The following is a 14,622-nucleotide window of genomic DNA, read 5'->3' as shown; positions in this document are numbered from 1 at the left end:
CATTAATTGTACGCATCTAAAATACTCCACCAGCACTAACACACATTCATGAACACTCAACAGAAATTAATGGACAGAGTCGACCAGTACAACCTAAAGCCTGACCTTCTTCTGGTGCTACAAACTAATTCTAATTCAAGCACTTAGGGCATTGGCAATTCATCTTTAAAGCTCTTGTAATGGAGGTGACATCCCACCATATCTCAGATCTACTTGTTGCCATGCTGGATGATATTTTCATATACTTTTAATAGAGAACTGTAGATATACCAAACTGTTGTCCTACATACAGAGTCTCAGCTATCTAGTATAGAACAACTACCTTAAAGGCGCGGTGCATGATTTTTGAAAAAAACTTTGCTGAAGGGACGAGTACCAAGACACACTTGTAGCCAATCAGCAGTAAGGGGTGTGTCTACTAAACAACATCGTCGCCTGGGTTGCGTATGTGTGGGGCGGGTCTATCAAAAGAAGGTCCAGATTCTATTGTGGTAGGGGCGTGATTGTTTAGGTGATTTCAAATGTCAACATTGGCTTTCAGAGATCATGCACCCCGCCTTTAAAGAGCACATACTCAATTTTACAAGATGTAATATACAGTTGTGGACAAAAATCACAAAAATGCTGTTTTTATTGAAGTAAAAGAATTAAAATAGGAGGGGGATTACATTATTCTCTAATACACATTGGACACAATTATTTCCCCGCCACCCTAGAAATGTTTATGTGTAAAAATATCTCTGAGGTATATTCCCATTGATATTCAAATTTTCATAGTGCACTAAGGTGACTAGAAACATGATTTTGTCCAGTCATACATTCCAGAGGAATAAATATGAAGAACACAAAGCTTTATTCGTTCATCACAATGGGTATACACAAAGACCGTACTTCTGATGTGCAGCAAAAGATCATTGAGCTACACAAAGAAAAATCTGGCTATAAGGACATAGTTAAAACCATAAAAAATATATTTCCACAACCAGGGCAATTATGAAGATGTTTAAATTGACTGGAGATCAAATCTGCCTGAAAGAAGACGTGTGTCTAGTCTTGCTCAGCAAGGAGAATATTTAAAGTGGCAAAGACTCTCCAAGGATCACGGATGGAAAACTTCAGAAATCAGTTAAATCTTGAGGTCAGAAGCTTAAAAATAAAGGAAGTTATTTGGGAGTTTAAGAAACAAATTATCTGCTCTAATGCAATTTTTTTCTTTTTGAGTTTATTGGCAGCAGGAACACAAGATGGCTTTGGTGCACACAGGGATTAAAAAGTGCTCCATGTCTACAGTTAAAGAGTAACTAAACCCTAAACCAACTTTTTTTAGTTAATGATCTGTAAGAATGATGCTTTATTAGTGCTGTTCATTGATTTTAGTAAGTTTTTTGACATTTGGATATAAAGTGTTTCAATACTACAATATATGGTGTAAAAACGTCTGAGTGCTGCCCTCTTCAGGTTGAACGGTGGCTACTGCAGTTGAATTTTTCTATTGGATGTTGGGTCCAAAAAATAACTTGTGACGTAAGCAGATTCAAGCTCACCACGCCCTTGTTACGATCTCACCACATTCTTGGTACGAGCTTAGTTCCTCCCCTCTATCTCCGTTGGGATCTGCCCACTTTTCTTGCATTTCTTGCCAGTGGGTGGAGTCAGGCTCTGACCAGGGGTTTAGTTACGCTTTAAAGGCGGCCAGACCTTAATTGTTGTGAACCTATTTCTGGACATCTTATTTAGATAAATGGCATCATGGATTATATCAAATACCAACAGATAAAAAGGTCTCTGCTCTGCTAGAAATCTTATAATGGGTCATGGTTAAATTTTCCATCAAGACATTGGTTCAGAACAAACATCAAAATCAAGAAAAAATGGGTCACAATATCAAACTTCTGCCACAGCTATCCAAGTTCCCTGAGATGAACCATACAGAAAATGACTGGAATGAACTGAAGAGGAGATAATATTTTTGTCCACAACTTTAAAGCTGCATTCAAACTAGCAGCGGCTAGCAGTAGCAAAGCGACGCGATCTCATTGATTTCAATGGAAGCTTGCCGACTTCCGGCGACACGAGCGTGGGGCATGTTTATGTGGCACAACAAAGTTGAGAAAAGTTTAACTTTATGCAAATTATGAGCGACTTTCGGGAGCGACTACCAATGAGAACGAAGCAGTGGAGTTCATGTCATCCGTCTCTCGTCAGTCTGGAGTGGACGGTACTTATTTGTTTATGACAACCAGATTTAGAAACGCCTCCTAACAACCTTATTGAAAGAGTTGAGTGACACACAGCGACAAAATCTCTTATAATGTGAATGTACTAGGGCTGTGACGAGATCTCGTGCGACAACATATCGTGAGATTAAATATGTATCGCGAAATTAATTTTGTCACGAGATTTCTTGTGGAGGTAAAATGCTGGCCGTTTCTCAAACCAAAGGCTGCATCCTTTGGAGGTGGCATTTGTAGACTGCATGCATAAAGACTGTCATATTACAGAATATTAACAATTATAAAGTTTACTATTATATTTACTTAATCGTAAAGTGTTGTTTTTTCCACATTTAAGGGGAAATTTTTCATTATCACAACGTGTCCATGACTGGATTTGGGTTCTTTGACATGGAAATATTTATAATAAAAAAATCTAAAAAATAAAAAGCTTCAGTGCATGTTATACTATAAACATTTACAGTAAAGAAACATGTGGTATTTGGTGATAATTGGTAAATTTAGAGAAAACAATAAGGAATACAAATGTGTCCAAGACCAATTTTCTCATCCTCCGCAACAATTTTCAATCATTGTTTAAGCCCTCAAAAAACTAACATTTTTAAAAAAAAAAATAGGAAGGGACATAATTGACTGTGACACTCAAGATGGCTACCAGGTAAGCAGATCTTATTTTTTCTCTCCAGATAAAAGTTGAAATTTTGTTTGTCATAGTACCTTGACAACTTTTTAGTTCTCATTACCGAAACAAGAGTTTGTAAATGCATATATTTAATGTAATATCATGTTGCTGTAATGATAATTTTTTGATAATGATAATCTAAACAATGTAAATAATTCTATAGGAAATATTTTTTAAATCCTCTAAAAATAATGGTTATAGTAAGTTCAGACCTTAATCTTATATGTGCAAAAAAAATTGGCTTCAAGGGCTTTTAAAGGGGCAATAAGTAGGATTTACCCCCATCTAGTGGTGGAATTGTATTTTGCATTCAAACGAATAGTGCCCTCTAGCGCCTCCCCTTTCCAAATGCGTGTTGCAACTACGGTAGCCGTTATGTAATCACTGATCTGCTTGTTCGTTTCAGCTAGTTCACGTGTTCACTGAATAAAAATGCGTTGTGGAAAAGCGTTGGTAGGTTAGTGCTTTTTGTCCCTTTCTGCTATTATAGTTTATCAATACAGCGGAACGACATGGATGCCTCCTTGGACTTACCCGTTCAATGTAAGTAAAGATGAGGAATTAATTTTAAGCTTACAAAGAAAAGTCAGATCACTGGCAGAAGTCATTTGACACCAACGAGGACATATTTATGAATAAAGACATTGATTTTGATTAATAAAACACTTAAAATCCTACTTACAGTTCTTTTAAAGAGTAACTAAACCAACTTTTTTTAGTTAATGATCTGTAAAAATGATGCTTTATTAGTGCTGTTCATTTATTTTAGTAAGTTTTTTGACATTTGGATATAAAGTGATTCAATACTGCAATATATGGTGTAAAAATGTCTGAGTGCTGCCCTCTTCAGGTTGAACGGTGGCTACTGCAGTTGAATTTTCCTATTGGATGTTGGGTCCAAAAAAATAACTCGTGACGCAAGCAGGTTCAAGCTCACCACGCCCTTGTTACGATCTCACCACACACTTGGTACGAGCTTAGTTCGTCCCCTCTATCTCCGTTGGGGTCTGCCCACTTTTCTGCCCATTTTTTTTATTTACGCTTTAAAAAAATCTGATGCTGGTCTGGACACCTTTTAAGTCTGAATTTCGTGAGAATCACCCATATGCGAGGATGCAGCTTTCTGTTCGGCCACTGTCCTAATATCAGTGTAAAGTTAAGCTTCTGGCTAAAACTTTTCCAGTGCAATTATTCTGTCCTTTACTGCGTGTGCTTTTTTGTTTGGGTTTCCAGTAATGTTCGTCTGAGACACATTGTGTTTGTCTCAGTACCAGATATGAAGTGTCTCAGCAGATTAAACCCTAACTCAAGAGCTAGCCTGTTCCATTTACGTGTTCTCCAAATTCTAAAGAGGAGCCTCGCCTAGCCTCTGAAGGAAGTGACTTATCAGTCAGTGGCCATGGCTAGGGCTTTGTTTTTGTGATGTCACATTAACAAGGGAATCAAAACAGCATGTCTAATAAGACTGCTTTGGTTTAATTGGGAATTAAAAAAGAAAGAGAGGGTGGATTTATTTCATTGTAGGGTTGTTGTGTTCACACACTGCCGACACACATTTATGCCCAAACACCTTGTAAAAGTGGATTTTGCATAACATGTGGCCTTTAAAGTAACATTTGACTCAAATTTTAAAATCTTGTCCTACTTTACTACCCATATAATTTCAAACCCATCTGAGTTCTGGAAAATAACAAATGTGATGTTTTGAAGAATCTTTAAGGGGGTCGCACAACGGAAGAGAATCGCAGCACCTTGATGTGTCATGCTTTATTAATCAAACACTAGCGACGCCATTCATTTGGCATCTCCCCGAGGCATTCCCCTGAATGATGCTGCTCAACATCCTGCTGTGCAACTACATAATAACACAAGACAACTGATAATTTACTCACCACCATGTCATCCAAAATGTTGATGTCTTTCTTTGTTCAGTCGAGAAGAAATTATGTTTTTTGAGGAAAACATTCCAGGATTTTTCTCATTTTAATGGACTTTAATGGACCCCAACACGTAACAGTTTTAATGCAGTTTAAAATCGCAGTTTCAAAGGACTCTAAACAATCCCAAACGAGGCATAAGGGTCTTATCTTATCTATTTTTGACAAGAAAAATAATATGCACTTTTAAACCACATTTTCTTTTCTTCCTCCGGTTGTGTGAGGGGCCAGCGCGACCCCACGCAATTGCGTAATGACGTAGAAAGGTCACGTGTTACATATATGAAATGCACATTTGCGGACCATTTTAAACAATAAACTGACACAAAGACATTAATTAGTATCATTCAACATACAAAAACGTCGGAACGGTCCTCTTTCTCCACACTTGTAAACACTGGGGTGTAGTTTCGCATACATCGTCCGTGACCTCTTGACGTGATGATGTATTACGTGAGGTCTCGATGGCGTGTCACAGAACCATAGATAGACGAAAACTTGAGTTTAAAAGTGCATATTTTTTATTTTTCTTGTCAAAAATGACAATCGTTTCGCTAGATAAGACCCTTATGCCTAGTTTGGGATCGTTTATAGTCCTTTGAAACTACATTGAAAAAAAACTGTTAAGTGTTAAGTATTAGGGTCCATTAAAGTCCATTAAAATGAGAAAAATCCTGGAATGTTTTCCTCAAAAAACATAATTTCTTCTCTACTGAACAAAGAAAGACATCAACATTTTGGATGACATGGTGGTGAATACATTATCTGGATTTTTCTTTTAAGAAAATGGACTAAATTCTTTAAATGTTCTAATAAACTAAGGCCTAGTCCTGGTTTAATCTGGGAAACCACCCCAATATCAAATTTAAGGACAACATAGCTTGGGGAGTAAATAATTTTGTGAGGTGCATGAACTCTTAATACTTTAGACCATGCTTGAGTCTTCCATCTAAGCAATAATCTGTCTAAAGTGTCTCTTATCTGCGAGGACAGACTGCAGACACTTCAGGAAGCTCAAACCAGAATCTTCTCATACTAAAATACTACTAGTCATTACTAGTCACTGCAAAAACCACTCACAACAGCACAAAGGTCAATGAAGCCAGACAATCTTTATAGATCCATACAAAAGACAACTACAGGTCAAGAGCCTGATTCCACTTCCAGCAAAAGAGCATAGTCAAGAAGAGAAACTACTTTACATCATTGACCCGACAAGTGTCGAAACCGAGATTGCTTCTTAAGGTGAGAGAGACTGAGAGACAGACGGAGAATTTTTTTAAGCCGTTTTGGATAGAGGTGGGTGTCTACAGTCTTCTCCACAATGAGCCAAAAATAGATCTTGAAAAGTAGAAAACCAAACAAAAGGAAATGGAGACGAAATGGAGAACAATCTTAAAACGTGGAGTTAATAGAGCGAGTGGACATTTTGTTAACACTGGGTTTGAGTCTCATTGTGTTTCTTATACAAACCGTGTCAGCAATTTGGTCATTTCCCAGCGTGTTTCTTCATATATTGGTAACTATGAAGCAATGCATAACATCTGCAGATAATAGGGTTGGGGTGGGTGGGTGCATGACAGAATGGGAGCAAGAAAAAAGAAGCTACTCCCTCGATGTGTCTGCATAAATATATTAGCTTTCTGGAACTGTGCATGCACAATACCAACTACACATATAACCTACATGTGGGCCCACTCCAGTCACTCACAGATCACAGGCTTACAGATCAACTTTACACGCACCGATTCCCCAGCTCACATCTGACCAGCTTTAATCGTATCTTTTGTACATTCCTGTAAAAATAAGCCTGACTGCACGGATGAGCATATCTGCTTCAGAATTGCCCATAAATTGGGGCGGCAAATGAAATACGCTGGGTCACTCACTAACCCCTTAATGCTATTAAGTTTGCACCACTTAATTTTTCCTCCTGGTTGCACATTTTTTATGCAACATGTTTCTAGTAATTAGGTAATCTGATGCAATTTCACCTGAGCTATGCATCTCTGTTTTGGTTTCTTAAATGAACCAGAGTTTAAATCAAATAGGGGGCTGTCTGCTTGTTAAATTAAAATCTAACATGATAAAGCAAACAATAAAAGAATCTATCAATTATTATAGATAGCAGCATGCAAAGAAAGCTAATGTTGAGTTATCGAATTTACTTCCGTAATATAGTGTATATCACACGAGAAAAATATTGGGTGTGGCCTGTTTTTCGCTGTGTATTGATTGGATTTTAAAAAGTAGGCGATTCATTCAGAAATAGAAATGACGGTGCATCCAAATCAGTAGGAGAGGCGAGTAGTATGTCCGGATTCATGGTATTCGATAAACAGTTGGCGAAAAGTACCCGGATACTACTTCCGGTAAGATTTTGAAGTGTGCATTTGGTTAACTTGTGCTTGTTTAACATCATTCAAGTTAACAGCTTACTTGTTATTATGACGACGTACTGTATGCCATGGAATATAAACATTGCCGATGTAGTATGTCTGAACACCATCTGTTACGATCCTCGGCATCTGTATTGTATACTGTTTTGCTCTTGTGTGTGTGTGCAGGGATTTGTTAATTCATCAAGGAATGTGATTGGTGGACGCAGAGGTGGGTGCATTTAAAAAGGTCAGTGTCAGCTGCGCTGGCCAGGCTCATATGGCGGTCGCTGTCATGGTGTCCGGAGACCAGTGATGCGCGGGTCAATGTATAAACAACCCGCAACTAACCCGCCCGCAACTCGGACCGCAAAAAAAAGAAAAAAAATAGTGTACCGAGCCGCTCCCTGGTCCGCATTTTTTTAAAGTAGTAATTGTTTAAGATAGTTAACTAATCTTTATTTCAAACGACCCGACAGACCGCAATATCATTTAAAATATTTTTGGATGACTCGCAACCGCGGGTGACCGCAGGCACCCGCTCATTTCGGATCAACCCGCGATTCATGCCTGAGACCACCTGGGTCGACAGATCACCAACCCTTTTGTGTTTTTAACAGACTCACTAGTACTCACCGTATTTTTCGGACTATAAGCCAAGTTTTTTTCATAACTTGGCTGGTGCTGCGTCTTATAGTCATATAGGTGCGCCTTGTAAGTCAGTATGATTTAATTTTTACATTTATGAGGCAAGAGACAACATTTCCGTCTACAGCCGCGAGAGTCCGCTATATGCTGCTCCAGTATTAATGTAATTCAATGGATTCAGTGATGCGGAATGACGAGTATGCCAACTTCACGCTAGTTGGCTTGTTCGGTTAATTTAGACTATTTAACCTTCCAGGTAAGTTCTGTATGCTATGGTTTATCGTTTAAATAACTGATAATATTATTTTAACGTACAGACATCTATTCAACCTGCTGTTCTGTCTGCTATTGTTTAGTTGAATAACTTGCCTTTCCAGATTAAATGTCTGTTCTTCGGCTTGGATTTTGTAAAATAATTTTATAAATAAACGCGTGGTATAGTCCACTGTGACTTATATATGTTATTTCGTCTTAATGACGAATTTTTGAATGATGCGGCTTTTACTCCGGTGCGGTTTATAGTCCGGAAAATACGGTAGTTTAAGCTCATGTGATAAGTTATAAGATGGCCTGCCACTTAATTATATTTTCTTGAATAGGGGGCTGTCTACTTGTTAAAATAAAATATAACATGATGAAGCAACAATAAAAGAAACAATCAATTATTATAGATAGCCTATGAAGTCCTCATGAACAGGAAGTTATGATCGTATTAACTTCCGTATTGTGACGTATTTCCAAGTGAAATGGAATATCACACAAGAAAATAGTGGGCATGGCTTGTGTTTTTCGCTGTGAATTGATTCGATATTAAAAAAAAGGCATTTCATTCAGAAATGGAACTAACGCTGTGTCCAAATCAGTAGGCGGGGCGAGTAGTATGTCCGTATTCATGGGCTGCGCTCTACTCCAGTTTTAGACACACACTCACGAACTTCCCTAAACACTTCCCATCGGGGAATCCCAGTCGCCATTTTGAAGTGCGTTCCACTTCGTCAAGTGAACGAGGGAAGTTTATATGGACAGACCCTTGCTCACTCGATTTTGTCTACTTCATATGTACACTTCAGGCAGCTCCATATACCACAATGCAACACGATTGTGACGTCACTTTAGCAGCTCGCACTTTGCACAGTGCAAATGATGGAGGGGCGGTCTCCATTTTCCACGTGATCAAGGGCTTAGGGTGTTTCATTTGAACCCACTTCAAGTGTTCAAGCAGTAGTGGGCACTCGTATGATGTAAGCAATGACGTACATCCGAGTGAGGGAAGTTAGCACGGTAAGGTCATAAAACCGAACTGGAACGCAGGGATTGTATTCAATAACCGTCTATTGAAAAGTAATTGAATCGTTAAAAGTTGAGTCATGTTGCTAATTGCTAATCACTGCAATCTTTTCCAGGGCCCCGCCCTCGAGTCATTCCTCATGATCGTTTCAAGGAGGGAAGGAGATTAGCATTTTTGATTTAAGATTACGAGGGCACATGAATTTATAAATACCACAATATTCCAAAAAACGTAAGAATTTAATATTTCATTAAAAAAAAAGAATTGCCAGTTGATTTCATGTGGATTTTAAGGGCCTCCAACAAGCTTGAAAAACACTCGTTCTAAAAAATGCCAAGCCAACTTCCCAAAATCCCCTGTGAGAAACTTCTAGTTCGACTTGTCACATTCTGAACAGTGGCATAACAAGGAAGAATTTAATTGGATTTTCTCAAGGCGAGTTTCTTGACTTTTCCACGCCTTATATCACAGAGACTCGGTAACAACAGAGATGGCATATCTGTTTGCCCGGTGGTTTTGTTGAACATGTAATTGGTGTGTCATCAGTTAATTGGGAGGTTCTTCTTCTATCCCCAGAGACAAAAATACCCCGCAATTAGATATCGTAGAAATCACAGATAAATTTTGAAAGACTTAGATAAGACCTTCCCAATAAATCCTCAGAGATACGACAGAGTGGTGCTGTTTAATTCTCTCTGTCATTGTCTGATTCATTATGCAAAGTCCACTGTCAGAGGAAAATGAATTACAAGAGACAAAAGCACATTGAGTCCAACCAGAACTCATTTCTCTCCAAAAAAAAAAAAAAAGGAGAATGGCTCTCTTTTCACAAGAAACATGTTAGGCCATAAAACATAATCAGTGTTCGTAAATAGATGTGATAGAGACTGTTGAGAAAGGAGAATTTAATTAAGTTGTATAAATGCTTTGAAAAATAGAGCAGTCTAACAATCTGACATTAGGGAAACAATGCATTTGCGCTTTTGCATGTTACTGACAATGAAGAACCTCGACAATAAAAATCCTTTAAATTGTGTTGAAGTACTGATGCGTTCGTTCATCTCTAAAGGGGGTTTCTGAAAATAAGCTGTACAATTCCATTAAAATGTCAACCTTACCAGGAAAAAAATTTAGTTTTTACCAAACGTACCATACTGATATCTCAGATGCCAATATTTGGTGGCTAACAGGGAAAGTTCAACCAAAAATGAAAATTCTGCCATCATTGTTGTTACTATAAATTTCTTTGCTCTGATGAACACAAAGGAAGATATTTTAAGAAATTTTTGTAACCAAACAGATCAGAAGCCCCATTGACTTCCATAGTATTGTTTTTTCCATTGGGAAAACAATATGAAAGTGAGTAAATGATGACAGAACTTTAAAGGACAAGTTCTTTTGCAGCGATTTTTGTGTGAGCATATCAGTGAACACCCCTGACCACTCGCTGAGTTTCACGTCTTTGTAAACGAAAGTTTAATGCATTTTAGGAAGGATTGTTCCAGTGCACCTATATACCCATTGTAGAGGTTGGACGTGAAACAACAAACACCCAAAAATTCTCGGGGCAGACGCATATGTCCAAATTTCAGTCAAAACCGTTCTATTTCATCATAAACAATCTGAAAACAGGGCTTTAAGTGTAAAATACAGAACTTGGCCTTTAATTTTTGGGTGAACTATCCCTTTAAAACAAATGCGATGTCTCTGAATTAAAAAAAATCATAAATTATTATATTATGATAATGAGTGCAGCTTTCAGAATTGTCACTTTCATAATGTTGTTTCTTTTTTATATATTTTATAAATATTAAATTTTTTTTTTTTAAAGAGCTGTCCCATATCCATTTGTTTGTGCATTTTAATTCACATAATTCCTACAAAGTATGTTGGCTGCCAAAACATTGTGTCTTTAATTGTCACATCCATAACACATGTATAGTTCCCTCATGTAAAATAAAAGAATTTTAACAGATAATTATTTTTTTCTGATGTCTGGAGTCTATCATCAGGGGTTTAGGAAAATATAAACATATGGTTCAATATATTGGTAATAAATGCATTTTCTGGAAAATTATAATTACATTTTTGACTGAAAATGTCACATCCATAACACTGAATTGCTCATATACTCCAATGCATGATTTGTTTAATAGACTATGATGTAAATACATTGCCTAATGTAGAAATGGCACCCTGCTAAAAAACAGCATCAAACCAGCATGGGAATTATGCTTATGGTTTAGCAGGTGTTCACTGGCAAACCAGCACCAAAACACAACATATGCTGGTCTTGCTGGTTTTTCAGCAGGGCATCCTTTCAAAAATCTTCCAAAAATGCCTCCAAAAATAGCAGCAGACATTTTGTGCCTCAGCAATCTCAGTTTCACAGGGGTTCATTACTGTTGGAGCTACTTGGAGGTATTTTAGAGAAGACTTTGATTGTTTTTTCATCTCTTTCCTATCTGCCCAAGTCCAATACCTTAATCCTGTGCGTTTGACTCCATTATCCCTCTGGATCTCCTCCAAACATCATCTCGGAGAGGAAGCGATTCTTATCAACTTCACACTTCAAACACATTTTTTTCCTTAGACTCTTCTTTCGTCTTTCTGAAGCACTTTTTTGTATCAGTTTTTCTCTCCGTTGCATGCTTTAAAGGTCAAGCTGTTTCCTAGAAATAAATAAACGAATTAAACATAACATGGTACACTGTTTAGCATATTAGCCTTTACAGTAACGTTTTGTGGCAAGGATAATGGTATTTTTAGAATATTTGTGTTATTATCATAATTAATAAGTGCTTAGCATTATAAGTACATGCCAAATATATTTGGTAGTATGATAAAAACATAAATGTTATAGTACTTTATATCAGTAAACAGTTTTATTTTACTGGGAGCACAGGTAGGTATTGTAATTTGGGGAAGGCTGGTTAGCATCCCTGCTGAAAAAAACAGCATCAAACCAGCATGGGAATTATGCTGGTCTATGCTGGTTTGATGCTGGTGGTCACCAGCATACTAGCACCAAAACACAACATATGCTGGTCTTGCTGGTATGACCAGCATGGGATGCTGGTGCTAATGCTAGTTTGGTGCTGGTTTGGTGCTGATGCTGGTTTTCACTAGCAAACCAGCACCAAAACACAATGCTGGTTTTTTGGTATGCTGTTTTTTTCAGCAGGGATTGTATACGTTTAACCTGTCACAATAGGCTATACATATTGGGGCGGATTCCCGGACAGGGATTTAACTAAATTTAGTCATAAAATAAATGTAAGAGCTGTCCAAACTGAAAACAACTTGTACTGATATATCTTCTTAAAATACATCAGTGCCCTTTGTTTTGCTTCAAAATGCACACAAGTAATGTTTCTAGTAAGATATGTTTGTTAAAACTAGTTATTGAACTAAGGCCTAGTTCTGGGGCCTATACCATGAAGCTGGTTTAGTTGGTTAGCCAGCTTTGTTTAGGATTAGTTTGTGCAAATCCTGGGTTTTGGGTACCATGAAAATAGCTTTTACCAACAAGGCCTGCACATTGGCTTGGTTTTGTCAACCTGAAACTAATCCTGTAACCCTGAGTTTGTTTAACCATTTTCATGGTACGGGCCCCTGGTTTAAGCTAATCCCTGTCTGGTAAACCACCCTACAGGCTAATATCGTGTCTAGGGTTGCCAACTTTCTCACTCGGGACAAAATGTGGCCTGTCGCAGCAGTGCGTATATGGTTTTGTATACAGTGTATTTAAGCCATTTGTCAAACTAATCTCCTAATTAAATATTAATTTAAAAATCTTATGCCCTGGGAACATACATGGTAGGTTTATTAATAGTTTGTTAATTTACAGCAGGTAGCCTACTTTTAACACAGTAAGGTTACTTTTGAACCATTAAGTTAACTTTAGCTGTCTAAAACAAAACACTTGTTACTCCCGCACTGAATGTAAATACGTTATCCCCTTCATTTTAATCTTGTGACAAACTAAACTAACATAGATTCTATAAGATGTGGTCTTACAGGGGGAACATCAAAAACTTAAATTAAAACACACTTACAGTAACGTTATGTGAATCAGAAGCGCCAAAATGTCCTAAAAATGATTAAATATCAGATTGATGCGTTTTAGGCAGGTCTGGATCATCGATCTCTTCAGAATTGAGACCAAACTTTGTAACTATGCCGATGTTATACAAACAGCTAAGTAACGGACTATATAAAAAAGCAAACATAAAATCTTATTATTTGACCCTGTTAAACGTGTACTGAATGTGCTGGGGATCTGTGATTGGATAAAAGGTGTCGTGATCAGCAGCACTGCTGCTGCTTGTGGCACTGCAAGAACTGACAGTGGATGACATCAAAGTACCGCGAGAGCATTTCGATAGTGGCTTCTGTAGGATTTCTCGAATCCCTCTCGCGGGATTTTGCCTGTCGTTGTGGCGCCACATGAGGTCGAAGCCTGGTGTATCGGTCACTGGTTAGATCAAGCGTAGCAGTCAAAAAACGGGACACGGGACAAATAAATTAGGCTTAATCACACATCCTTAAATTGTATTTGTTTTATGATGTTGCAGCCTTATATAATTCGTTTTTCTCATTAATATACACTAAGAACCCCATAATAACAAAGCAAAATAATAATTTTAGGAAGTTTACTGCATGGTAAACATGAATTTTATTTTAGCCTTTAAAATAACACAATTTTAAGTATGTTTAAATCTCGCGTAGAATGTTTGAGATATTTATTATTTAAATATCGCATTAGATCTAAGTAGGTAGTATGTAGATTTAGAGGTTTCCCTACTAAAAAAATCCAGCTAAAACCAGCATAAGCTGGTAGCTGATTTAAGCTGGTGGTGGGTCAGCTGGTCCAGCTTTAAAAGTAACCAAAACACAGCTAGACCAGCTTGCTACACCAGCTAAAACGAAGCTGGGAGACTAGCTAAAACCAGCTTATGCAGTATCCGTATTAACACATTAATTTTACACAGTATGTTAGCTCAGTGTAGTTTTTGATATGCTTTAGCTATGATTTGAGCTAAGGTAATGTAGGCTACTTGTTTTTTTGCTTTTTATCAGAATAAACTACTCTAAACGGATTCTTGTGATCGATTATTTTTGGAAGTTTACCGGAAGTTACGTTTGTTCCACTAAAACAGTTTATGTCGTTACTGCTGAACCAGTCAATAAAACACATGGGCTCACAAACAATCCAGTTACAAATCTATATCAGTCCGCTATACGTTTTAAAAGAAATGATGTCCGATTTACCCTTTTTGTAGGGTTGCAAGTGTAAAATACTTATTTGTGGTAATATTTTTATTACTATACATACTAGAATAATTGTACATTACATGGACATACAAAGATTTCAACTGAACATATTGTGTATTATATAGTTTTTTTTTTTTACTTATTTACTGCTACATTTAGTTTATATCTTGTTAGTCCT

Source organism: Misgurnus anguillicaudatus, chromosome 20 (genome assembly GCF_027580225.2).
Source record: "Misgurnus anguillicaudatus chromosome 20, ASM2758022v2, whole genome shotgun sequence".
NCBI lineage: Eukaryota > Metazoa > Chordata > Actinopteri > Cypriniformes > Cobitidae > Misgurnus > Misgurnus anguillicaudatus.
This window is presented reverse-complemented; position numbering follows the sequence as displayed.